Source organism: Sciurus vulgaris, assembly GCF_902686455.1.
Source record: "Sciurus vulgaris genome assembly, chromosome: X".
NCBI lineage: Eukaryota > Metazoa > Chordata > Mammalia > Rodentia > Sciuridae > Sciurus > Sciurus vulgaris.
This window is the reverse complement of record NC_136471.1, coordinates 45,250,107-45,277,767: the sequence shown is the minus strand read 5'-3', so window position 1 is coordinate 45,277,767 and position 27,661 is coordinate 45,250,107. Positions and strand designations below refer to the sequence as shown.

Genomic DNA, 27,661 nt, shown 5'->3' with positions numbered 1-27,661 from the left:
CCTCTTAGCCTTTCAAATCCAGCCACAACCATATGATGATTAAAAATTGTGAAACCAAGACTTGACATTATTACTTCATTCACGGAAGTTCTTTAAACTTTTTCTTTACTTTTCCACCATTGGTTTCCTTTAATATCTTAAAACATGGCATATTAGAGTAGGAAGGGACCTAAAAGATCACCTAATCCTCTTACTTTAAAAATGGAGAAACTGAGATGCAGAAATGTTGTCACTTATCCAGCTTTAGAGAACCAATTAGTGACCAAGCCAAAACTAGAATTTAGGTTTCATGATTGGTCATACTCTCCACTATCCTAATCATGCCCTCAGCAATTCAGACTGGATTCTCAAAGTATTCACCCATTCATCTACCTTTTCAGGTGGAGGATAGACAATGTTTTACCAATGAAAGAGACTCTAAATTATTTTTAACATCTTTATGTCTCATAGATTAATCTGTGAGATCTTAAATATTACACCTATATACTACAAACACAAAGCCCAAATTAGTTCTGAATCTTCCTTCCCAAAACTACCAACAATATTTGCAGGAGAGAAAATAGATTATTCTGTATCCTAGGAGATGGACTTGATCTTAAATTTAATCTTCCTGGCCAATGCAAGTGGGGGATATTTTCGAGATATTGTAAGACATTTGAATGCTACTTTCTGCTAAGGATGAGTGTTGGGATAAGAGAAGCACTGTTAGCACCAACTCTGGAGCCATACTGCCTAACTTTGAATTCGAGATTTCAATTTACAGAATATTTCAGTTTGGTCAACTTACTTATATTTTGAGTGCCTCAGTTACCTCATCAGGAAGACAGAGATGAGAATGCTAAGGATAACAATAGTATCCACTTCATGAGATTGTTGGGAAGACCAAATGAATATATTACATGCCCAGAAGAGACCCTCACCTATGTAGTAGGTGCTGTAAAACTGTTACCATTTGCTTACATTTTCCTCTCTTCTGTTCAGAGAAAAAAATTAGCTTAGAAAATTCATGCACAACTTGAGCACTACAGGGAATGTTTTAAAGGATTTTAACCATGAAATGTATGCAAGGAAGGGTGCTGTTAATTGCTAGTCATGTCTATTCATTAAAGTTAGTCAAGTATGTCCTTCCCTTGAAAACATTACCATAATCTTTATTCCAATTACTATTTCTTATCAAATAGCATTCTTTATCAAAGTAGAATGTGATTCAGACTTTTCACTAATTCAGCAAATAGATCCTCCAACTACTTGGAATTAGTGAGTTTGTGGGTGTACCTCAGCAGGCATTCACCTCTCCTAGCAAATAAAACAACCCTAGTAATATTTTATCCTGCCAAACTCCCTGAATTTTCCACTCATGAAGATTCTAACAGGTCTGAAAAGCCAAAATAATAAAGAGGAAGTTCACTAGGTCAATAAGCCATTGCATAATTGTGGCTTTCAGGCAATCACAAGCTAAAATGAGTCAATAGTGTGATGTAGCTGCTTAGAAAGCAAATGCAGTGTTAGAATAGAGAAATACAAGTAGAATGCTTGGTCTAAGGGAGAACACCACACTAGCCAGACCACATCCGGAAGACTTTGTTCACTTTTGGGCACCCATATTCTAATAAGAACCTTGTCAGTCTAGAGATATTTCAGAGGAAAGATGGTCCAGATGGTCAAGTACTGAAATCATGCCATGGAAGGGATGATTGAAGGAACTGGAAATGTTTTTCCTGAAAAAGAAGAGATTTAGCCAGAATGTGACATGGAAGCAAAATTAGACATACTCAGTGTAGTCCCAAAGGGAGAACCAATATAATAAGTAGAACTCATGAGGAGGCAAATTTAGGCTCAGAATCAGAAAGCTCTGTGGATGTAAACTACCCATAAACAGATTGTGCTGCCTTGTAAAATGGTAAACTTTGTCACTGAAAACCCTCAAGAGACTGGAAAAATGCACGAAGGATTTCTAGTTTAAGTGTGAGGTTGAAATGTTTGATATCTAAGAATATTTACAACTCAAACCTGTGACTGTAGCCCCAGGACTATATACTCAGATTGTTGAAATCCTAAATATTACACCTATACACTACATACACAAAGCCCAAAGTAGTTGTGAATCTATCTACCAGGATTACTTTCTAATTGACCTTCACCATTACTGTTGATCTACTTAATGTTTAGTTACCTCTCCCTCTCTCTCTACTCTCCTTTCACTTCCCTTCCCCTCCATTCCCCTATTTTCTCCTCTCCTGTCCCCACCAAACACATATATTCTCTCTCTCTCCTCTCTCTCTCTCTCTCTCTCTCTCTCTCTCTCACACACACACACACACACACACACACACTCACACACACTTATTTGATAGTTGAAGCACATTTAGTTCATTGTGTACCAGACACTGTTCTAAGAATTAAGTGCATATACACACACTTTATATAAGACTGGATGGGTCCAAAACTCTTTTCTTACTTTTTGTAACTCCTTCACAACTCCCTCTTGGCAAACTTATTCCTCCCTCTTCTCCAAAACATATCCTCCACTATTAAAGTCTTCCTATCTATGTTAAACTCATGCTTTACCCCATGCCTTTGTATATACCGTACTTCTTCCTGAAATTCTCCCAGTTCTTCCTTCCACAAAGTTAAGTGGCACTCATCCTTCAAGGTCAAATTCTGGTCCACCTTTTACCCTACATTCTTTGACTATTACAGATCACTGTATCTCTTGTTCCTCTGCATTAATAAGTACAGAATTACTATGTCAAATCTCTAAATTTATCCAATTCATAGTATTACAAATGTGAAGAAGATGATACTCCCAAATAAAGTGACTTATTCAAATTAACCCAGTGAATTAATAGCAAAGCCAAAAATAATATTTCTTTTTTCACTTGGGGTGCTTTAAAATGTAATTGTTTTGGATTGTTCACATTTTCAGGTGGATTCTAAACTCATGGATAATAAGAATTGCTTCATTTTCAAAATTTTCATTTTCTCTCCAGAAAACATGTTATTTTATAAGGCTCATAGTTGCTGCTCAGTAAGCTCTTCATTGTTTGAGTCTACTTGGAATGTTTTATTGAGCCTCCTCTCTGGAAGTACTTTTTAAGTCTCTGGGATAGAGAAATGAACAAAACAAATACAGAGACATGCCACAATAGAGCTTACATTCTAACATATGGTCAACAATATCCTATAAAAGTAGGATTTTTTTAAAAGGATAGTTTAAAAGACTTGCCCTTCTGTCAAACTTTCTTGCACTGTCAAACTAACTTGGACTAAAACAACACTGACTTATCATGTGGAACAATTTTGGAAACTGAACACTTATCATTGTGTTTCAATATACCCATCAGAAGGGTCATAGATCATTCTGGTGTAAATGAAAAAAAAAAATCCTAGAAGCTTTCAGCTTTGTCCACTAATTAGAGTCAGGTCCAGTCTAACCATATCCAACCTGAGTTGACCACTACTAAGAACAGAAGCCACATCTGACCAATGAGCTCTAATTTTTGGCTTTAGGTCTTAAATTGAATATTATTTTAGCCTTTCGGTGTTGTGACTAAACGAGCCAACCAGAACAATTGTAGAGGAAGATGAGTTTAATTGACAGCTCACAGTTTCAGAGGCCTTAGTTCATAGAGGGTTGGATCCATTCCTTGGGGCCCAAGGCGAGGCTGAATATCATGGCAGAAGAGTCGTGGCAGAGGGAAATAGCTCACACTGTGATCAGGAAGCAAAGAAAGAGAATTCACTCTCTAGATACAAAATATATACCCCACACACATACCCCCCAATTAACCACTTCCTCCAGCCACATCCACCCACCTCCAGTTACCATGCAGTTAATCCCATTAGGGAGTAATTCACTCATTAGGTTAAGACTCTCACAACCCATTCATTTCTCCTCTGAATCTTCTTGCATTGTCTCACATGTGAGCTTTTGGAGGACACTTCATATTTAAACCATAACAAATATCCAACCACCTTATCTCTTGGACTTGGGGATATTATTTTTAATCATTATGGTCCAGAAATCTCTACTTAATATGAAAGTTGAAATAATTAGTAGATACTAAGTATTATATGCTGAGCTTTGTATTAAACATGCAGATGATCTGTAGGATAAGTCATAGACCCCAATTTTGGTAATACTCAACAATGAGTAGGCTGTAGGAAAGCAGAAATTCTGTCAAGTCTGGGCGAATGGTGAACATAGATATGAGACTACCAAATGTGAAATATATGCACTTCATATGCAACTTCTCCCTATTAAGCCAAACAAAGCATACATACAGGGAGCAATGTTGGGAAAGGGAATGACTTAAGCGCATAAATGAGAAGTCCAAGTTAACAAAATCTGAAAATGTCCCAATTCTACTGTTGTGCCTCAGTGGATGAAACTTTGTTTCTCCAAGAGTAGCCTGAGAAGTTGAAGGAGCTCTTTTTCTCCCAACTCTTCACTTCCCCCACAGACCAGTGCAGACTATGGAATGTAAGTCCACAAACCGCCACATCTCCACTCTTTACCTTGTGAGGAGGCCAAAAATGTTTAGCTATGTCAGTGAGTCCAATGGCCAAACCTCATATTTTTATGCATAAATAATTGGGAGTATGTGTAACACTTTGTCCTCAGGGTGTTCAGGGACCAGGAGGGTGTAAATCATCTTGGAGCGCTGAATAAATGCAGATTGATAAAGAAATGTACACAGGTTTTCACATATAAATTCACAGATATTAATATGCTGGAACATTTTCTGCAGAAACCTACAAATAACAACTGGACCTCAAATATTTGAAAAAGATTTATAAGTCCAGCAACAGTTCCTTTGCTGTTTCTCCTTTAGGAGCTACAACTGGTGATTTTTATGTGACTTCCAACAGCTTAGCTAGTGATATCTAAGTTCCAGCAGCATGAATAAGGAGACTCAATCTCAAGGTGTGAGGATTCAATCACAAAGCAATCCAGAAAATTCCAGCCTCATTTCAAAAGAACTCCCTAAAAGAAAGAGAGATTTCTTGAGCAGAAACTTCTTTTGGGGTCAGAGACCCTTATTTTATTATCTGCAGTGTTCCCTTAAAGTAAATTCATTTAAGTTGATATATGATGATGGTTCTGAAGAAACTTTAGGACCACGTAGGGTATCTAGTGAAATGCATAGATTCAATTCCTCAAAAACAAAACATGCACAGAAAAAGTACATAATTTTTTTCCCAGATAACAACCTGAGGGAATTTCCCATATTTCCAGAAGCACATCTATGGATGCTACTAAAGGTCAGTGATCCTCAAATTTAGAGTACCTCCTTTAGAAATTGAAAAGAGAACATAGGTAGAAGGATGCACAGGAAAGAGGAAGGAAGTTAATACTTTAAAATGAAACAAACTTGAGGAATATGAGCAATCTGTAATTATAAGTGTGATAGCCCCCATCCCATGAATTAAAAAAGAAAAAGAAAAATGATAATGTGAAGAGTTGTCTCAAGCTCTGAACTTTTTACTCTGCAAAAATAAAAGTAGAATATGCTTAAAGATATTCTTGCAGGATGTAGAAACTGTGACCCTTGGCTGCTATCATTTTTTTTCTATTTTTCTTGCCAAACAAATGTTATGAAAGAATATCTCCAGGCATTCACTCTACCCTGAGGGTTAAAAACATGTACAGGATGGAAACTGGCAGAGTGCTGAAGTTGGCGGACTCATCTGCCTTGCTAAAGCTTCTAGAGACTTTCAAGGGCTCTTGGGATGAGGGAGTTGTCTTTTTTGGAGAAAATCAGGTCACAAAAAAGTGGCCAAGTCTTCAGAACAATTGAGCCATGGCAGCAGATACAAGTAGAAAAAATACTTCTTCAGTGTAGATCCCATGATCTCAGAATGCTGTATTTTACATTAAGAGCATCTACAGGAAATACTTTTGCCAGCACAAATAATCAGGAACCTTTCTCAAATGGAGAAGCTGGGAACAAAACAGCAGAGACATTATATCTTGGGAGGAGTTAAATGATTGAGGCTTTGAGACAGGATTCCTTGTGGCTAAAATTCTCAAAAAGAATTTTGTGGCAGCTACAATCACCCTCAGATATCACTGAGTTTCCAATGGTATTTTCATAATTCTCCTTCCTCCAAGAAAAACAGTATTAGAGTGTCATTTGTGTAATTAAGTTTCTCAACAAACTTTTCTCAGCTCTTCTTGTAGGCTCTGCACTTTTCTAGCCACTTTGACAAGTTCAGAGAAAAATAGATATAGGTACTGTTCAGGAACTCACAAGCTAGTGAAAACAATAGGAACACAAGCATGTAATTATAAGTGTTCTAAATGCATTCAGAGATGCATGTGCAAGATGTCAAGTACAACAGAAGGAGAAACTAAGTCAGATTGAGGAAGTGACACTTTGATTTAGTTCCTAAAAGAGGAGTAACTTTGCTATGTAGCCAAATGTAAGAAAGGCATTCCAAGAAAAAAAAGGACAGAAAATATAAAGAGGTCAAGAAATGAAATAACATGAATATCTGAGGAACTAAAAACAGAATATCATTAGTGGAACACAACATGTGACAAGTTAAACAGAAAAAAACGTGTATCAATTAGACCCATTGATTTTCAACAGCCATGAACACACGAGTTTTAATAAGGATTTAGGTTGACCTATATGGCCTCTAAGGAAACTTTTAACTTGATATCGACACTATCAAATAGCTAAGACTACTTTCTTTAAATACATATTTTTTCTTCTTTTGCTGTATTCTGCTCTCTAAACCAAATTAATCTCAGAACTGCAAAATGTAAACCTCACTGTTGAAAAACAAATTTCCATGAAAACAATAGGAATGATGACTGCATGCTCTCTTGTAAATGAGTCAGTAGACTTCCCAGCTAAATATAAGACAGAGCTCATTTCACATTTTTTAGGTAAAATTCAAAGAACATAAAATTAACCATTTTAAAGCATACAACTCAGAGACATTTAGTACATTTGCAGTATTGTCCGATCAACACTTCTATCTTGTTCCCAAATATTTCATCATATCAAAAGAAAACCTTATATCCTTTAAGCACTCACTCCTTTTTTCCCCTTTTCCCCCAGGACTTGTCAACCTATAATCTGCTTTTTCCTGTATATATTTGCCTATTCTGAATAGTTCATATAAATGGAATCAAACAATATTCAACCTTTACTGTCTGACTTATTTCATTGAGAATAACATTTTTGAGATTCATAATATTTAGCATGTATTAGTACTTCACTTCTTTTAGAGATTGAGTGTATTCCATTGTGTGTATACATTTGTATATCCACTCATCAGTTGATAGATATTTACATTTTTCCACCTTTCAGCTAGTGTGAATGGTGCTGCTATGCATATTAATATACAGGCTTTTATTTGAACACTAATTTTCAGTTCTTATTGATTTACACCTAGGAGTAGATTCACTGGATCATATGGTGATTCCACAGTTTAACTTTTTGAGGAACTACCAAACTGTTTTTCCGTGGTATCTGTACCAGTATGTACTCCTATAAGCAATGTATGAGGTTTTCAAATTCTCCACATCCTCACAAACCCTTTACTTTCAGTTCCTTTAAAAAAATGTAACCATATTGTATATGTAAGTAAGATAGAATATGTGTAAAACACATAGAGAGAATCTACTTGATGACCAATTTGGTAGACTATTGCATCAACAAGGGAAATATTAGTTGTCTCTGACTACATCTTTAAAACATCTATGGACAGTGTCATTGATTAAAACCATGATCACCAATTAGTGACTAGTAACATTCTTCTTCAGAAATCTGTTAACTTCATTCTAGAGAATGTATAATGATTTTATATATATATATATATAATGTTTATACAAAAACACATATGTATGCATGCATGTGTATTTCTCAAATGTTCAAAATGCAGTCTGAAAAAATAAAAAAATTAAAAAACAAACACAAAAGCAAATTACATGTAAAAATAGTTACACTTTGTCAACATACACTAACGGTTTTTTTCTGTTTAAGAAAATTTTTTTCATTTAAAAGGAAAAAATGGAAATTAAGCGGTGAAATTGTGCAGCCACATGACTAGGAAAAAGAAAAAATATCACACTAAAATCTCATGAAGACAAGTTAGAATATCTTTCTCCTCTACTAGAAATATATTTCATCACTAACATTAAAGTCTGCAGAGATGCAGTTTTCTCTGTCAAAAATCTCATTTGTACAGAATATTTGAGCCTGCTAAACCCTGGGGCCAGCTAAGAATTTCTTTATCATCAATTAGAGCTACAATAATTTTCCAGTGATTTCAATTCTGATCACACCCCTGAGGGAACTAAGCTTCTTGGGTGGGGTAGAGAGCAGAGAGAGTTTTGTATGAAAATTCTAGTATTTAGCAGTCTTCGGCCAGCCAAAGCAGCTGGATGAACAGCGTAAAGAAATTCATATGAACCTGGGAGTAAATTATGTGACTAACCCTGACTTCCAGAAGATGAGGCCAGCAAACATTTGCCAGAATATCTCACAGATGACCCCCACAACAAAATGAAGCATTAAATTCATAGAAGAGACCAAAATTTGACCACTATTTTTCTTTATATGCTGCAAGTAGTACCAGTGACCAGGTTGTGATGCTTGTATGTATCTAGGTCTTTCCATAGGGTTAATATAAAAATCAAGGCCTAAGAAATAGCTGCTTTAAAAACAACAAAGAAAGAAGATGCCCTAGCAGAAGACTGAACAAAGGTGAGATATGGTATGGAGAGTTTGTACCTGTGGAGTTCTGCAGAAAAATAAAATAAATAATATTCTGTTGTCATTCTGGGGTCTGCCATAGGTATAAGAATACAGAGTGACTACCTGCATAAAGAGGAATGTGAAGGATGCTGGAGAATGTAAAAAAAAAAAAAAAAAAAAAAACTGCACTCTTAGTCTGCCTTGGTGCCTGAAAATTTCAGTGTTAGACTAATTCTTTTAAGTTTAAGCATTGTCTTCAGGGAACCCAAAAGCCAATTTATTGCAGATTAGAACCGAAGTAGGCCAGGATAAACACAAAACATGTTGGTTAGAAAAATGTATTGTTTATAACCTTCCAAATAATATGATAATTATAGTTACCATTTACATGGTATTTACTTGTGTGAAGTTCAATGCTGAATATTTTAAGTGCATTATCTCATTTAATCTACACTAACAGGAAGAAAATGTTATTATTATTCTTTTGCTGAAGGGAGATTGAGGCTCTGAGGTTGTAAAGGATTTAGGTAAATTCATACAGCTTTCTAGTGACAAAACCAAAACACAAATATGTAAGTATATATGTATGTGTATGTATATATATATATAAAGATTTATATTTTTGATCAATTGATAAGATTAAGGGTGAATATTGCTATCATAAAATGCGTGTTTCCTATGTTTCCTATCACAAAAGAGAAATCAACATCTTCAGAGAAACTGGTATATTTAAATGGTAAGAAGGATAGGTCATTGGAGGTAGAGTTCAGTGAGAAAAATTTAACTCAACTATAAACCAATTCTGAAAATAGATTGTGTGTTCCTGAAAGACAAGTATTATGCTTGAGGTATTTTATATTCTCTCTTCCATGTGCTGGAGAGAAAGAAGTATTATTTCTTATATATTTAACAGATGATTAGATTAGTGTTAGAATCTACCACTAATTAGGTATAGCTTTATCTTCAATTGAAAAATTTTAAAGAAAAAATAATAAAATGACACTGATTTTTTTAAATACTGGAATTGAACTCAGGGACACTTAACCACTGAGCCACATCTCCAGTCATTTTTGGTATTTTATTTAGAGGGAGGGTCCCACTGAATTGCTTAGGGCTTCAAGTTATTGAGATTGGCTTTGAATTCATGATCCTCCTGCTTCAGTTTCCCACACCACTGGGATTACAGGAATGGGCCAACTGGATGACATTGATTTTGTATTGTCTAGGTAGATGTAGGTGATCCAAAGTAGTATCCTAAATAATAATCTTCAGTACTCGGTTTCTGTTTGATTTATTGTTCTTCTCTGTGGTTCAAAATGGCTGCTGGAGTTCCAGCCACCACATCTTTAGTCCAGCTACCAAGCAGAAGGAGTAGCAGAAAGACTTGCCATCTGTTAGAACATTTTCTAGAAGTCAAATATTTCAACCCCCACATTTATTGCTATGTCAATTACCCATTGCTGCATTAAAAATAGCTGCAAACCTAGCACCTTAAACAACTGAGAGTTGTGTAGGTCAGGATCTGTGGATAGCTTAGCTGTATTGTCTGTCTCATAATCTTATAAGGCTTCAGGCAAGGTGCTAACTGAAGATGTAGTCTCATGTGAAGTTAAGACTAAGGAAAATTTTGCTTTCAAAATTTACTTACCTGTCAATTAGCAGGATTCAATTCTTTGCTAGAAGTTATCTGGAGTTTGCTCACAATTTCTTGCCTCTCCAACTGTATCCCATTGCTCAGAAATTAATCACATAGTTTACATTCAGATGTAAAGATGTATGGGAAACAAATTCCAGGTGGCAGGGTTCAAAAATAAAATGAATCATTCTACTATGATTAAGGAAGAAGTTTAGTGCAGAATATTGTGGAACAATTCATAATATCTACCACAGATACTTTATGTACTTTGTCACCCCGATTCTTATAATTACTCTATAAGGTAAAAATATTACTCTATTTTCTAGATGAGGACTTTCAGGCTCAGTCTTTGTTAAGTTTTCCAGAGTTACAAAACCATTTATGTGGGTGAAAAATGTAAGGAGGTAATTGATGGGACAACCCTGCTGAAAGGATGGCAATCACTGTAACCTTTTGTTCTGTATGAGGGCAAATATCTCAAGCTTCCATGTAGATGAATATAAGATCCTGCTCAAATGTCAGTCATTTTTAAGTATTGCAATTTTGGCATATTATTATGATATAACTTAGGCAAAAAGTACTGAGAAACCAAGGGGATGTACCAACTTCTAAATGGGAGAAAACCAACTGGTTTGTAAATTTCCTGTGAGTATTGTAGTGGAAAAACTTTACATTCCAAAGGATAGTGATAGTAGTCACCCTGATTTTTCTGGGTTGTGAGGGGATATATTGTCTTTAAGACACATTGATAATTTGCATAGACAGATGTAATACAGAAAAAAATAAATGTCTCATAATGAAATACCTATGATGCTGATTATTCCAATAGTGACTCCAAAATACTCAGCTGAAGGACATTTGGGAAAAGAAAACAAAATGATTTGTATAGGTGAGTCATATCTTGTATAACATTTGCAAAAGTTTCATAACCAAAGTCCCATATCTAGGACTTAATGTTGGTTTGCACAAAGTAAAACTCTAGTTTTCTAGTGAGGTCAAATCTCCAGATATTTACTTAGAATAAGTAACCCTTTGATATCTAGACCCTTCAGATTGTACTGGTCTCTTGGGCTCCTAGTTCCAAATATGATTTCCTTTTACTACCCAAATCCCACTGAGACATCCTGCGCAGGGTGCCTAACATCATGTTTTCTCTATTCTCTGCCTCCTAATTTTTTAAAATATCTTTTCCTCTAACCCTTTTTTCCTCTGCATTACTCTCTTATGACAGTGGGGACACAGATCATTGGTGACAGAAGGAAAGGAAAATGGGAAAAAATCCTAATTCATTCATATTACTTTTACCTCTATATCTAGTTGAGTTCAAAAAGTAATATGTTCATTATTGTATGCACTGAACATAGACTGGACTTTAATAATTCCTCATTTATGGATAAACTTGGTAGGAATCTTTTGGGAGAATAAAGGTCTTGGAATTCTTCATGGTATATGTTTTGGAGAATGTTTTTAAAGGCCCCATAATCAATCTATCTATAGTCTTGTATGTTAAGTTTATCACCTCCACTTAGTTGCTTTGCAGAAGCCATCAAAATTATGATTAAAAGCTGGGTGGACACATAAGTTCTTAATGTTTACAAAACATCACAGAAAAATGTTCATAACTGGGCTACAATGTAAGAAGGCTTAGATTTGGCTATAACTTCTATGATATGTTCTTTATCCTTTGCTTCACATCAGTAATAAAACTATGTTTGTAGTAGAACTTTGACAGCCCCTTAATTCTTGCAGAGCTTCCATGAGTATCCTAAAGGACAAAAGAAATCTAGAGCATATGGGATACTTGGAAGATGATGCTTAGTTAGAAGAGCAAGGATATCACTGAGACATGAAAACCTCATTTGTGAATTATAATGACAGATGAGGTTGATATAAGTAAATTTATGTGCCTGTCAAGCATTCTAAAAGTAAACCTTGGAAGATAATTCATGTATTAAGGTTCACATATGGAAACCACCAGGCTCTGTTATGGCTAAGTCCAACTTTGCTAGGAAATGGCCTATCAACTGCCTAAATGTATTAAAATATCAAGGGCTATTTGAAGCCAATAGAAATGTCAACATGCTGAGAAAAGCTTATCATAAGTGCCAATGCATTTCTTTGCAGGCTTTCACCGGGTACACAGCTGTTCCTATAACCTTAACCAAAGAGCATGGGCCTCTCTCTGTGAAGGTCAGCTTCTTCCAGTAAGTGTGCAGTTCCACAAGTGACCCATGAGGACAACCGAGCAGTGCTGCAGAATATGCTTATTTCAGATTCCAGGGTAAATATACCTGCCTTTGTAACCAAAATGCAAAATCCAGAAAGACTACTAAGGAGTTCTTGTCACTTTAAAAAAAGTGGGAGTCAGTAAGAGGAAGAAGTAGAGGTTCTACTTGGACAGTTTCCTTTGTGCTTTCAGTGGCTACCTATAGTAGAACTAGTGTACAAAATACCTACTATGTTCCAAGAACTATGCACATGCTTTTCATATGTCATCATATCTAATCTTCTAGATATTTGTGTTAGGTATATATCATTAGCCTTGTTTTATAGGAGCAGAAATCAAGGCCTGTAGAAGTGACTTGTATGTTAATAAAACATACGTAGATATGGCAGAATTCAGAATCAAATCCAAGAAGGCTTAACTCCAGAACTGACGGTTAGTCAAGAGATTCTCAGTCAAAGAAGAAAAAGATACAATGATTCTCTCTGGAGTTTGAAAGAGTAGGGGAGAGTATTAAAGATTTAACAGAAAGAGACAGAGAAACAGAGATGAGACTGGCAGACTGATTTCAGAGTAGCATTTGTGCCATTCATTAATACAAAATGTTTCCCATTCATTAGCTCAGTTAATTCCTGTAATAACCCAGGAGGCAGGTATTATATTCCCAACAATAAACTCAGATATAAATATAAAATGCTTTAATTTTTTTTTTCTGGAATGTCCAAGTCCTTGCTTCTTTCTGTTGAAAAGTTCTCCTCCAAGTCAGCAGTCTTGTACACCACTTAGTCTCATTTCTTAACCATCATTTTAAAATGCCACCCAAGAAGCTTAGGAAGGAGACCACCATGACCTGAAAGGAAAGAAATTGGAAACTATGATACAAGCCTGATTATTTAAGTTCTATTGATTGGAAGAAAAATGTTAACCTTTGAGCAGAGACAGTTAAAGTCTCCTGTAACTTTTCACTTCAGTGAGTTACAAAGATAGCAGGCAGATAGAATTTCCCTTGTTTGAGAGGCAAAAAATTAAGAAAATTCACTGTTAGTCTTTGAATGCTTTTAAAACATACTTTTAAAAAACTACAAAAGTAGCTTTTAAAGCAGAGCTATTTTCTCATTTTTCTTCTGGATGCCCTAACCTATCAGTAAACATCTCTCTGTAAAAGGTTAGAAACCATTTGGGGAGAAAAAGTTAATAGATTTAAATGGCCTTAAAGAGAATACCTCAAAAAACAAGTCTTAAAAAGAGACGGAAAAAAGAAGGAAAGACCTCCAACATGGTTTTCAAAGTGGAAAAGGGGGAGGAAAACAATGTTGACTAAAATCAGAACAGCAACAAAACTGTGAGAATCACTGAGATGGGCAATGTTTAATGCAATATGCTGTAATGTAAACAAGTTTATGTTATTTTAATATGCTTTGAATTAGGATCAATTGACAAAATTGTTGGATTTCTCCAACTGGGTTCCCAGTTTGCTTCCTCAAACCCGGACATATTCAAAATATATTGTTCCTCCATTTTTCCTAGTAAAACTTCTTCATCCTGAGTCCCATTCTTTTAGTAGCCTGTTTTCTACTAGATATAATTTGATAAATTCAGTTAAGGTATGGAATTTAAAACTTAGGATGAGTTATTACACCCCCCCATGTGTTTACATGTTTTAGGAGAAGATTTCAATAAAGACTTAGTCCAAGGAATGAAAGGATATGGTGGGAATTTCAGGAACTGGAGCAGGTCAGTTAGAAAGCCATTGTGGGACAAGGAGGGATTTCAGCAAATTTCATTTCACAGCCTGGATGCCTACATATAGTGGTGCTCCTGCTATGACTGTACAAATTGCTGAAGAACAGAGCCATTTTAAAGTCGATGAATTACATTATACTATACAACAATGCAATTACAATAATAAAAATATAGTCTCAAGGACTTCACTAGGCAAGAAATTTAAAATCCAATACTAATCAGAGTTTGAGAGGAGAGAGAAATACAATCTCTCAATAACATAGAATCCCCACTTCCCATACCCCAAAATACATTTTCAAATAAACATGATCAAGTAGTATTGTTTTAGAGTAGGGGAAATTAAGGATATTTTCCTTCATAAGAAGGCCGAGATGGCTGAGTGTAGTGGCACACTCCTGTAATCTCAGAGACTCAGGAGTCTGAAGCTGAAAGATCCAAGTTCAAGATCAGCCTCAGCAACTTAGTAAGATCCTCAGAAACCTAGGGAAACCCTGTCCAAAATTAAAAATTAAAATAACTGGCAATGTGGCTCAGTTGTAAAGCATACCTGAGTTCAAATCCCAGCACCAAGAACAAAAAGGAGGAAGGAGAACTAGGGCAACTATTGTTGCTCAACAGAAGGGTGCATGTTAACCAGAATGTAGCAAACATATAATGTAATATTCAGTTACATAAAGCTATTCATTTTAAATGAGTGCCCCTTTATAACAGAGTTAAGCCTCCTATTTCAATCCCCAAACTAGTTATCTGGCCAAGTGTACATATACAGATAGAGTAGAGATCAGTAAAATCCTTCAATTCCTCGTAAAATTGCTGCTATCGCATTGCCAACAGCCATGTGTCCCAACAGTTCAAACAAACAGTAATATTGACAGCATAATGGAAGCAACCAAATAAAAATAGGGGAAAATGTTTGAAACTCTCAACTGAAATTGAAACAAAATCAAACTAGAATGATTTTTTTTCTGTAATAATGCCTGCAGAAAACGTTTAGATATCAGGGATATATATTTAAATTGTACATTTAGAGAAGAACAAAGGTATATAATTAGGGAACATTTTTCCTTCACTGCCACTTGGGATATCCTGATTCTATAACAATACATACATTATATAAGACATTTGACCCTTCAATGTCAGTGAATGTTTGTAAAATGGACACTGAAAAACAAATAGCTATATACCAAAGTGAGGCTGCATTAAATGGACCCAAGTATGTTTTTTCCCTTTAAAATTTAACAAAATCAATAAAATGGAGTATTTATTTATTAATACAAACTTGACTTGCAGGGTTTCTTCTTTTGGTAAAGTCTTTGTTTTGAAAACACTTCAAATGTAAATTTATATGCGACTATTTAAGTTTTAATTTATAAGTGTAAAATATTTAAATAATATGTTTTAAATATTGTACCAAAACAGAAATGCTTCCATTAATTGAGATCCTCATTTGCATTGTTGAAATTAAATTCCAGGCCAAGGGCATAAAACCAAGGGAGATTAATTCTAGCCCAACAAGACAAAAAATTAATCAAAGAATTTGTCAACTCCACAAGACTCTGAAAATATTGAGAATTGCCCTTGAAGGAAAATTCAGCATGTGAGTATATTCGTAAAAACAAACAGCAATCCTCCAATGACCAGTAGTAGTTGAGAAATAATGTTGGGATGTTGTGTTTTGAGCATGGAGACTAATCTCATGCTGGAAAGGTACACATGGCCATCTTGAAAAACCCAGAAACATTGTGAGACAGGCTACTTTTGCATGAAAGAAAGGATCAATATTTCAAAATAAAATATCAGGAAGTCCCATTCCATATGATTAACAAATAATATGAGTGAGACCTGAAGCTCATTCCAGGCTAAGGCAATGGGACAGACAATGAATACAATATGATTAATGTATTAAGGTCTTCCTGTTTCAACTTGGCTGGTCTAATGGGAAATATTAGGGAAAGGAAGAGACAGAGAAATTGTACAACTTCCTTTTGGTAGAATCCATTGAAATAAACTCAGGTGTTTAAGAGAAATTTGTTAAAATAGTTGTCTTGAAGTAAGGGTATATAAATGGCAGATATACTAGCAACATTCTTTGTCAGAAGATCCATGAAGAAGGAAAAGTCAGTGTCTTTCCCCCTTATTGATGCAAGACCATTAAAACTTAAGATCTGAAAATTCATGCCTATACTATACAATTCATAATGAAGCAATGAGGACTATTTCATTCACTTGAAAACTGATGACAGCACAATGGTCAAAACAGGTAGAATCCACAAATCAAGAAAATAGATGACTACACTTTTAAATTCTGTTGCACCACTGAGTAAAGTTTATTTGCCTTCAAAAACTACTATCAAATTAAAGGTTAGTGTCTAGTAGTATAAATGTTTAAACACCTTGGAATATATGTTAGTAATTATCTGAGGAGGGGTGATCTCCCCTTTCCCACAAAAGGTGCTATTTAGCAATAGAACCAGGAATGATCATTAGTGAATAGAACAAAATATTATACTTACACGAATTCAATGATATAAAAAGAAAGATTGGGCTTGGAATAGGTATTCTTTGTTATTATGAATTGTGAGTGGAATATGCATCCTAATTCATGGTGTGTATATTAGGATATCATGAAAATACCATCTGTCTCCTTCCCATTTCACTTGCCCATCAACCCACAAATACCTCTCTCATCTATCTTGCTAATACCTACATTCCCAGTTATTGCTTTATTCTTTCTTCTTAAGACCCTACCATAATTCATTAAGAACACAGGCTTGAGGGGCTGGAGTTGTAGCTCAGTGGTAACGTGCTTACCTAGCACATGTGAGGCACTGGGTTCAATTGTCAGCATCAGGTAAAAATAAATAAATAAAATAAAGTATTTTGTCCATCTATAACTAAAAAATTGTAAAAAATAAATAAATAAAAAGCACAGCCTTGAGTCATTCAGACTCATGTTGCAATCACTTCTATATCACTTATTAACTGAATGACCTTGGAAAAATAAATGACCCTCTCTGTGCCCATTTTCCCAAACTTATAAAATGAGAGTGACATTACTATAATAATAATTCCCCATTTAATTATCACATAGGTTAAATGAAATAATATATTTGTCACAGTGCCAGGAATAGAGTAGTTTTACAATACATTAAACTATTATCACCTCCAAGGTGAATAAACGTATTATATTTAGCTTTAGTGGTCTTTTTCTGAAGAATTTATCAGCTTCTTTTTTCAGAGTAGGTCTTGTGGAGGTGAAAATGCAGACAATAACCTAGGTTATTGAAGAAGATATGAATGATGAAGGAGCACCTCCAATGTAGGTGAAGGGAGGAGATGCATGAATAGTGATCAATGCAGAACTAAATGCACACTCAACTTCACAACTCCTCTGCCTTCTATTTCAGATATTCTCCAACTCTTATGTAAATAAGTTTTATAAGAATTTGTTACTTTGATAAAACAGCAAAACTTTTGTCCCCATGTGCAAAATGTTAAAATCTAAAAGTAGTGTATCAACAGCTATAGTTAAAAGGAAGGGAAGCTCACTAGCAAGCATTTTCAATCTTTCCACAGCTATAATTCATTCTCTTGCTTAGTTCTAATGTGACTTAGTATATTTCTATGTTTGCTGGGAAAATGGTGTTTTTTGACAAAACAGAAATACAAGCAATATCCTCTTTTATTCCATTTATTTTATATTTAAAAAGTGAGCTTGCTTTACTGCTTCACTTCAGTCCCAGAGCAGTTGGACCTTGACTGAAGAAATATAAGGACAAAATTAGATGACTAATATTTCCTTTAACCTGACTTCAGGACAGAACCACATATGGGAACATCAGACAGGTCTAATCAAAAGTCTAAAGATTTAAAAGTGATGAAGTCCTCAAAATCATCACATGGTGAAAGTAAGTATCCATAGTTGCCTATTCATGTGACTTGAGCTTGTTATTTAAGTTCCTGAGGCCTTAATTTTTCATATGTACAATGGGTTAGTACATCCTTCAGTAGTCAATTGAGGATTAAATGAAATGTGTCTAAATCTGTTAGTGTAGTACCTCCTCACTAATGGTAGCAATTATTATTCTTGATGAATTAATTTACACAGCTTGATAGCATCATGGTACAATGGAAAGAGAATAAATGTTAGAGGCACAACAAATTTAATTTTGAATTCCAGACACCTGTTACTTTTGGGAAAGTTATTTAGCCATCTTGAATTTCTGTTTATTCATCCACCAAACAGAAAAAAAATAACATAGATCTCACAGGAATATTATAAGAACGAAATGAAGTAATATATGCAAAGAGAAGGGTTTAGAGCAAATGTTCAATAAATGTCAGTTCCCTTCCATTCTGCACCTTGCCAACTGCTCCTTAATGTTTAAGGAAGATTATTATATTAGTGGGGAAAATTCTTATTTAGAAAAGCTTCCCCACAAGCCAATGAAAGAGGATTAAAATAGAACAAAATGAAGTATAAGATTTAATTATCAGGTAGCATTCTCAGATAAATATCACTGTTTCACTGATAATTTGTCTGACTAGCATATAAGGTCCATCCCCTTTACTGATATTCTTTCTCATATCCTTTTTGTTATTTTCCTACCACTTGGAAAAACACACTGCTATTGTTTTTGTCTATTTGTCATATAATGAGTGTTCCATAAACTGTCTTTAAATTAATTAATCCCACTTCCTTCCAAGAAAGTCAAACATCATTCCATGACCTTTTCCTATTTGTAATGGTCCATTCATCTCTAAAAGTATGGCAGATAGATTCTTTGTTTTTCTTCAGTGAAATAACTTTTTCTCACTTCCTACTTCCTTTTATTTTCCTTTTTCCTTTTTTTCTCAAAGTGACAGACACTTCTGACCCACCATCAACTGTAAGACATAGATTTTGAATTTCCAGTAAGTTAACGGTGAGAGGTTTGTTCAGAACTATTCGCAATACTCTGCCCATCTTCTGATGAGAGGCATATTTACACCAGAAAGTTAATAAAATACTGAAATCTGTAGATAAAAGGTCTACAAGGAAACTACATTCATAATTTTAGTCTTATTAAACTCTTTCCCCACATTTACTCAAATAACAGAGCATGCAGGACACAAAACTAAGCCCACAGGTACTGAGAAATAGCTTTGCTTTTATCCTTGCCAAAAGGTAACTCTGGCCCAAATTCTCATCTTCAAAAGATTGACTAGCTGGAAAGATACCACCATGTCAACCACCAGAACATGTGGAAGATGAGTAAGTAACACTGTCAAGTAGTTTTCTGGCCTATCAGATATTTCCCTACAAAGAAAAAGTCTGGAAAGCATCTCCTGTTTTTCTTCAACCATAAGCTTCCAAAAATCATTGACTTTATAGCATTTTATTGAATAATTCAGTTTTTCAATAAGTGTGTACCTACTATGTGTCAGGTACTGTACCAGGAACTAAAGAGCAAGATTTTCCTGCCACGTATCTTACTGTCTCTATATTGAAGGACACAGGGCAAAATGATAATGTTTACAGAAATCAAGAATTAAAAAAAGGAATGTCTTGGAATGTACTGCAGTGTTTCAGAGCCTTTTAGCAAAACTTTCCATTGTTAAAATCATTGACACTAGTATAATCCTTCAATCACTATAATATCTTAAAGTTACATATTTATTATTTTTATGAGAGTTGTTAATTGTGTAGAAGATGCCCCAAGCTGTTGGAGGATGAATATGTTATAGAACAAATGTTGGCAAAGTGAACAAATCTTTGGCGTGGTATGTGAAATAAAGAAAAGCCAGGTTTAAAAAATAAAAGAATCCAATAAATGCAGGCTTGTTCACTGAATGCTAGAATATTTGAATGGATCCTTATTACAGCATAACTTTGTGCCAGATAAAAAGAGTACATGTATGGTATTGAATAGAAAAATAATTCCAAAAAAGTCTTAGACATGAGCCTGCAATGACCAACCTATTTTGAGTTAAGAGAAAGTAGAGTGGTTGATGAAGTCCTTCAATTATGCAGAAGATAAGTTCTGAAACCTTTGAGATAGCATAGATCAGGGACTGGTGTTTTTGTATTATCCACAAGCAAAGAGTGTCTTTTACATTTTAAATGGTTAGAAAAAGGAAAAGAAGAGCAATATTTCATAAATGAAAAAGCAAATGCCATTCAAATTTCAGCATCTGCAAATAAAGTTATTTGGAACACAGCTATGCTCTCCTGCTTTCATATTGTCTCTGGTTGCTTTTGTGCTACAATGGCACAGTGAGTAGTTACAATTGAGGTTCTATCACCTGCAAATCCGAAAATATTTACCATAACCCATTTGAAGAAAAAAAATGTACTCACCTGTTCCACAGACCACTGTACCTTTGAAATTCCACAGAATTGGATCCAAGTTCCACTCCACCTTGAAGAAATCACACTCTTGTGGGGCTCATTTTTTAGACCTTTATTTTATTCATTTATTTATATATGTGGTGCTGAGGATTGAACCCAGTGCCTCACACATGCTAGGCAAGCACTCTACCACTGAGCCACAACCCCAGCGTACTGGGCCTCATTTTTTTATTTGAAAAGTGGAAATGTTAATAGAATCCTCATAGAATTCATATGAGATAATGACTGTAAAACATAAGTGCTATGCCTGTTATGTCTTAAACATCCAATAAATTAAGCCTACTTATTACATATAATCTTCTCTGAGTCTGAGACATAATGCTGAGATATGTGCACTAGAAAAGTGACCTAGATGGCAGTACTGTTATGTATTGGACCAAGAACCTCTTAGCTGAAATCTAAGAGACTGCTCAGTGTTTACTTTTCTTTTTCTTAACCCAAATTTAGCATAAAGACTGCTTTTTAGTAGGTTGCTATTATCTACAACCATCTCCATGAAAGCATACTGCTACAATGGTAAGTTAATTCCTCAGCTGATGATTATTATGCTAATCTAACTGGGTAGTAGGCAAAAATGGTGACTTTTTAGTTAGCACATTTTGCAGTGTTGCAGTGTTCTCATCAGTCTACCAGAGGGCTAAAGTCAAGTCATATACAAAGGAACAAACCAAAACCAAGAATTCTGCATATATCCATTATATTTATACTTATATTTATATTTATATAAATTTAATGGACCTGGAAAAATGTCTTCAACAAATATGACCAACAGATGGTTACTTCATATAGAATTATAAGGTAAATAATATGATACCCTTAAAGGGAATAAGTCTACACATGCAAAGCTCAGACTTAAATTTTTGTGTATAATACCTCTATATACTTTGTTAACCATGGTTTTAAATGAGATTTTATCACTTCTGTATTTTTTAATGAAATTAGTTTTTTCTTTGTGTTTACTTTACCCTAACAGCTAATGAAGTTGAGTGAGTGACTTCTCATATATTGATTGCCTATTTACATATTTATTTCTCTGAATTGCCTATTTGTAGTTTTTGCACATTTCTCTGATAGTTTCCTTTCTCTACCAATTTATATGTGTAATTGTTGATTAATGACAGTTGCCATTTGTTGATAATTTGTGTTGCAAACATTTTTTCAGGTCCATTGAGTGCTTGTTTTATTAATTTTACTTTGTCTTAAAAAATAAATGTTTTATTTTAATACAAATTGACAGGTATAGTTTCCATTACATTTTTTTCTTATTTCTCCCAGCTCCATACTCCCTCCCCACCCTTCACTCCTCTCTGACAATATATAAATCCCAATTCTTCCTTTGATCCTACCCCATTATGAATCAGCATCCACATATCAGAGAAAATATTTTGGCTTTGGTTTTATGGGATTGGCTTATTTCATTTAGCATGATATTCTCAAACTCTATCCATTTACCTGCAAATGCCATAATTTCAATCTTCTTTAAGTTTGAGTAATATTCCGTTCTGTATACATACCTCAGTTTCTTTATCCATTCATCTACCAAAGGGTGTCTAAGTTGGTTCTACAGTTTAGCTATTGTGAATTGGGCTGCTATAAATTTGATGTGACTGCATCACTGTTATATGCTGATTCTATGTCCTTTGAGTATAGAACAAGGTGTGGGATAGCTGGGTCAAATGGTGGTTGTATACCAAGTTTTCTGAGGAATCTCCATACTGCTTTCCAGAGTGGTTGCACCAATTTGCGGTCCCACCAGTAATGTGTGAGTGTACTTTTTTCCCCACATCCTCACCAACACTTATTGTTGCTTGTATTCTTGATAATTGCCATTCTGACTGGAGTGAGATGAAAGATTAATTTTGATTTGCATTTTTCTAACTGTTAGAGATATTAAACATTATTTCATATATGTGTTCATTGATTGTACATCTTCTTCAGTAAAGTGTCTGTTCAGTTCCTTAGCCCATTTACTTATTGGGTTATTTGTTTTATTGGTGTTCAGTTTTTTGAGTTCTTTATATATCCTGGAGATTAGTTCTCTATCTGAGGTGTATGTGGTAAAGATAGTTTCGCATTCTGTAGGTTCTATCTTCACGCTACTGATAGTTTCCTTTGCTGAGAAGTGTTTTTGTTTGAATCCATCCCATTTATTGGTTCTTCATTTTATTTCTTGTACTTGAGGAATCTTGTTAAGGAAGTCAGGTCCTAAGCTGACATAATGAAGATGTGGGCCTACTTTTTATTCTATTAGGTGCAGGGTCTCTGGTCTAATTCCTAGGTCCTTGATCCACTTTGAGTTGATTTTTGTGAAGAGTGAGAGATAGGGGTTTAATTTCATTTTGCTACATATGGATTTCCAGTTTTGACAGCATAAATAGCTTTTACAATGTTGAGGTATATTCCTACTATCCCTAGTTTTCCTAATGTTTTGAACATGAACAAGTGCTGTATTTTATCAAATGCGTTTTCTGCACGTATTGAGATGATCATATGATTTTTATCTTTAAGATTATTGTTGTGATGAATTACGTTTGTTGATTGTTGAACCAACCTTGCATGCTTCAGATGAACCCCATTGATCATGGTGCAATATCTTTCTAATATATTCTTGTATGCAATTTGTCAGAATTTTATTAAGTATGTGTGCATCCGTGTTCATCAGGGGAATTGGTCGGAAGTTTTATTTCCTTTCTGTGTCTTTGGTTTTGGTATCAGGGTAATACCAGCCTCTTAGAATGAGTTTGGAAGGTTTCCCTTTTCTTCTATTTCATGGGATAATTTGAGGAGTGCTGGTATTAGTTCTTCTTTGAAGGTCTTGTAGAACTCAGCAGAGAATTCATTTGGTCCTGGGCTTTTATTGGTTGGTGGGCTATTGATGGAGTCTTCTCTTTCTTTGCTTGAAATTGATCTGTTTAAATTGTATATGTCCTCCTGATTCAGTTTTGTATATCATCTGTCTCTAGAAATTTGCTGGTGTCTTTGAAATTTTCTATTTTATTTGAGTATAAATTTTCAAAATAGTTTCTAATTATCTTCTTTATTTTAATAGTGTCTGTAGTGATAGTTCTTTTTTCATCACAAACTTTAGTAATTTGAAACTTATTTCTCTTTCTCTTTGTTAGTGTGCCTAAGGGTTTATCAATTTTGTTTATTTTTTAAAGAATCAACTTTCTGTTTTGTCATTTTTTAATTGTTTTTTTTTTCAATTTCATTGATTTCAGTACCGATTTTAATTATTTCCTGTCTTCTACTACTTTTGGTGTTGGTTTGTTCTTTTTCTAGGGCTTTGAGATGTAATGTCAGGTCATTTATTTGTTGACATTTTATTCTTTTAATGAAGGAACTCATTGCAATGAACTTTCGTCTTAGCACTGCCTTCATAGTGTCCCAGAGATGTTTTTTCAATTTTCTTTATATATATATATTTTTTAGTTGTTGATCAATCTTTATTTTACTCATTTTTTATATGTGGTGCTGAGAATTGAATCCAGTGCCTCACACATGCTAGGCAAGTGCTTTACCACTGAGCCACGACCCGAGCCCAAATCTCAGAGATTTTGTATGTTGTATCAGTGATCTCATTTACCTCTAAGAATTTTTTTTATCTTCTCCTTGATGTCTTCTGGTATCCATTTGTCATTTAATAATGTATCATTTAGTCTCCAGATGTTGGAGTAACTTCTATTTTTTATTTTATCATTGATTTCAAATTTCATTGCACTATGATCTGATGGAATGCAACGTAATATCTCTGTTTTTTTGTATTTGCTGAGAGTTGCTTTGTCGCATAAAGTATAGTCTATTTTAGAGAAGGATCCATGTTCTGCTGAGGAAAAAGTGTATTTGCTTGTTGATGGATGGAATATTCTATATATGTATGTTCAGTCTAAATTGCTGATTGTTTTATTGAGTTCTATAGTTTCTTTGTGTAGTTTTTATTTAGGAAATATATCCAGTGGTGAGAGAGGTATGTTAAAGTCCCCCAGTATGATTGTGTTGTGGTCTATTTGATTACTGAATTTGAGAAAGGTTTGTTTGATGTACATGGATGCTCCATTTTGGGGGGCATAAATATTTATGTTAGTCATGTCTTATAAGCAATATGAAATGTCCTTCTTTATCCCTTCTGTCTAACTTTGGCTTGAAGTCCACTTTCTCTCATAGGATGGAAATCCCTGCTTTTCTATGCTGTCAGTGAGAGTGATATGTTTTTTTCCCATCCTTTCACCTTCAGTCTGTGGATGTTTTTTCCTATGAGATAGGACCATTAAATGCAACATAGTGTTGTTGGTTTTTTTAAAATCCAATCTGCCAGTCTATGTCTTTTGATTGATGATTGTGGGCCATTAACTTTCAGGGTTATTATCAAGATATGATGTGTATTCCCAGTCATTTTGGTTTATTTTTGGTTTATAACTTTTCTTGGTTTCTGTCTCCATTGGGTTTTCCTTCGGTGTACTTCTTCACTTTGCTGATTTTCATTGTTATTTTTCATTTCATCCTCATGGAATATTTTGCTCAGAATGTTTTGTAGTGAAGGATTTCTTGTAAATTCTGTTAACTTTTGTTTATCATGGAAGATGTTTATTTCATCATAAAATTTGAACCTTAATTTTGCCAGTATAAGATTGTTGGTTGGTATCCATTTTCTTTCAGAGCTTGGTATATTTTGTTACAGGACTTCCTAGCTTTGAGGGTCTGGGTTGAGAAAGCTGCTGAGATCTGAATTGGTCTCCTCCTATATGTAATCTGATACTTTTCTCTTGTGGCCTTTAAAATTCTATCCTTACTCTGTATGCTAGCTATTTTCATTATAATGTGCCTTGGTGTGGTTCTGTTGTAATCTTGTATATTTGTTGTCCTGCAAGCCTCTTGTATTTGATTCTCCATTTTACTCTTCAGTTTGGGAAATTTTCTGATATTATATCATTGAAAATATTGTCCATTCTTTTGATTTGTATCTCTATGCCTTCTTTTATTCCAATAATTCTTAAATTTGGCATTTTCATATTATCTCATAATTCTTGGAAGTTCTGTTCATGGTTTCTTACCATCTCCACTCTGTGGTCAAATTTATTTTCAAGATTATATATTTTGTCTTCATTGCCTGAGGTTTAGTCTTCCAAGTGATCAAGTCTGTTGATGATGCTTTCTATTGAATTGTTGTTTTTGTTTATTGTTTCCTTCATTTGAAGGATTTGTTTTTTTTTTCAGAATTTCTATCTCTTTATTGAAGTAATCTTTTGCTATCTGCATTTGCTCTCTTATCTCTTTATGAAAATGTTATTTTGCTGCCTGCATTTGCTCTCTTATATCATCCTTTACTTCACAGATCATTTTAACTCTGTACATTCTGAACTCCTTTTCTGACATTTCTTCTACTGTACTGTCAATGGATTCTATTTTTGTCACATCTTGGCTTCTTTGGGTCAGTTTCTTCTCTTGTTTTTTCATGTTGTTCATATGTCTTCCCCTCTAGCAGTGCAGATCAGAGGTATTACAGTTTCTACCCTATACACTTATAGTTCATGCAGGTTTCTAATACCTCACCTTTAAGGGGGAGATCACTCAATGCAAACAATATGCAGCCTTGAACCCAGTAGCTCCTAATAAGACACAGTTTTGCCACAATAAACAGAAATGATGTTTTCAATGATTACCTACAATATCAACAACAGGTTTGCAAAAGGGTCTACAGTTTCTAATGGTGGACAAAGAGATAACCGTAGGGGAGGGTATAGGATGTGGTGTTTGTGTTGTAGGAGGTGAAATTTAGAGGTATTAAATTATAGGAAGCATGAAAGAAGAATCAAAAGAAGTTAGCTGTTAGCAGGAGAAAAGAGAGAAAGTGACTCTGGGGAAACAGAAGAGAAGAAACTATAGAGAGTAAAAAAAAGAAAAAATTGTAAGAATAAAAGAATATACAACAAAACTGTAATGTACTATTCAGACATCACAGTCCTCAGGAGCCTGATGCATGAAAAGTACTTGGTTTCAAAAGTGTCGGGGGAAGTGAAAGTGGGAAGAAAGGGGGGAAAAAACTCAAAGGAAAATAGCACAATTGTTTCTGTTGGAGTTCAATATCTTCTCTGCTTCCCTTCTCATCCAATATGTAGGGTTGTCTGGAATTGCCGACATTTACACCCTCAGGATGGTGAAGGTCACTTGGTGTTGGGTTTCCAGGCCCTGGCCTGTGCCCCAAGAAGGAAGTTGCCCCAACTGTAGATGGAGATGATGGCAGCAGAGGTAACCCAAGATGGCAGCAGAGGTCTCCCAAGATGGAGGTAGCCCCTTTTAGAGATGGGACATCAAGGGCAAGTTGTGCTGTGTCATTGAGTGGCCTCTTTGGAGATGTAGTGCTGTGGTAGGCGGTGCTGTAGCAGGTGGCTGCCTCCAGGCCCTGTCTGGTGTCCCAAAGTGGAGGCTACCATGTCAAAGGGGCTAGGGTAACAGCTGCAATGTCCCACGATGGAGGAGGCTGGGGGAGCCTGCATTGGTAGATGGAGCCCTCAGTGCTGAGTTATTGGTTTTAATGTGTTCACACCTATCAATATTTTTTTAAATCTTTTAATACAATTAGACCTATAAGTCTTCATATTTATATCATATTAAGTGAAATAAGGTAAGTTACTGAATAACAAATTTAGTATGAATCTAACTTCTTATATTTGAAAAATATCAAGGAAATAAAGACTATGTTTGTGTATATTTGCATATATATGTCTGAACAGAAAAAAAAAGACATGGAAAGATAAAAATCCCAAACTGCTAATGCTATTGTTTGGATATCACAGTGTCTTCCAAAAACTCCTCTGTTAATGTAGGAGGTGAAATGATTTGATTATGTGTGCTGTAACTTAGTCAGTAGATTAATCCATTGAATGGAGAAATAAATTGAATGGAAGACTGGGTGTTAACTGTAGGCAGGTGGATGTGACTGTAGGAAGTAGGAC

The 27,661-nt window shown here is 34.9% G+C and overlaps 1 long non-coding RNA gene across 8 annotated transcripts in view; it reads right to left on the bottom strand.

The window, feature by feature from the left end:
* Positions 1 to 27,661, bottom strand: part of LOC306651963 — a 318,748-nt gene that overhangs the window by 110,141 nt on the left and 180,946 nt on the right. For 6 of the 8 annotated variants that reach the window (XR_013761263.1, XR_013761266.1, XR_013761267.1 and 3 more), the window contains one exon: positions 10,544 to 13,424. The exons of the other annotated variants lie outside the window; for them this stretch is intronic. This is a non-coding gene — a long non-coding RNA (uncharacterized lncRNA). Of the gene's footprint in view, positions 1 to 10,543; positions 13,425 to 27,661 lie in introns of those variants that run through there. 8 annotated transcript variants of the gene reach the window in all.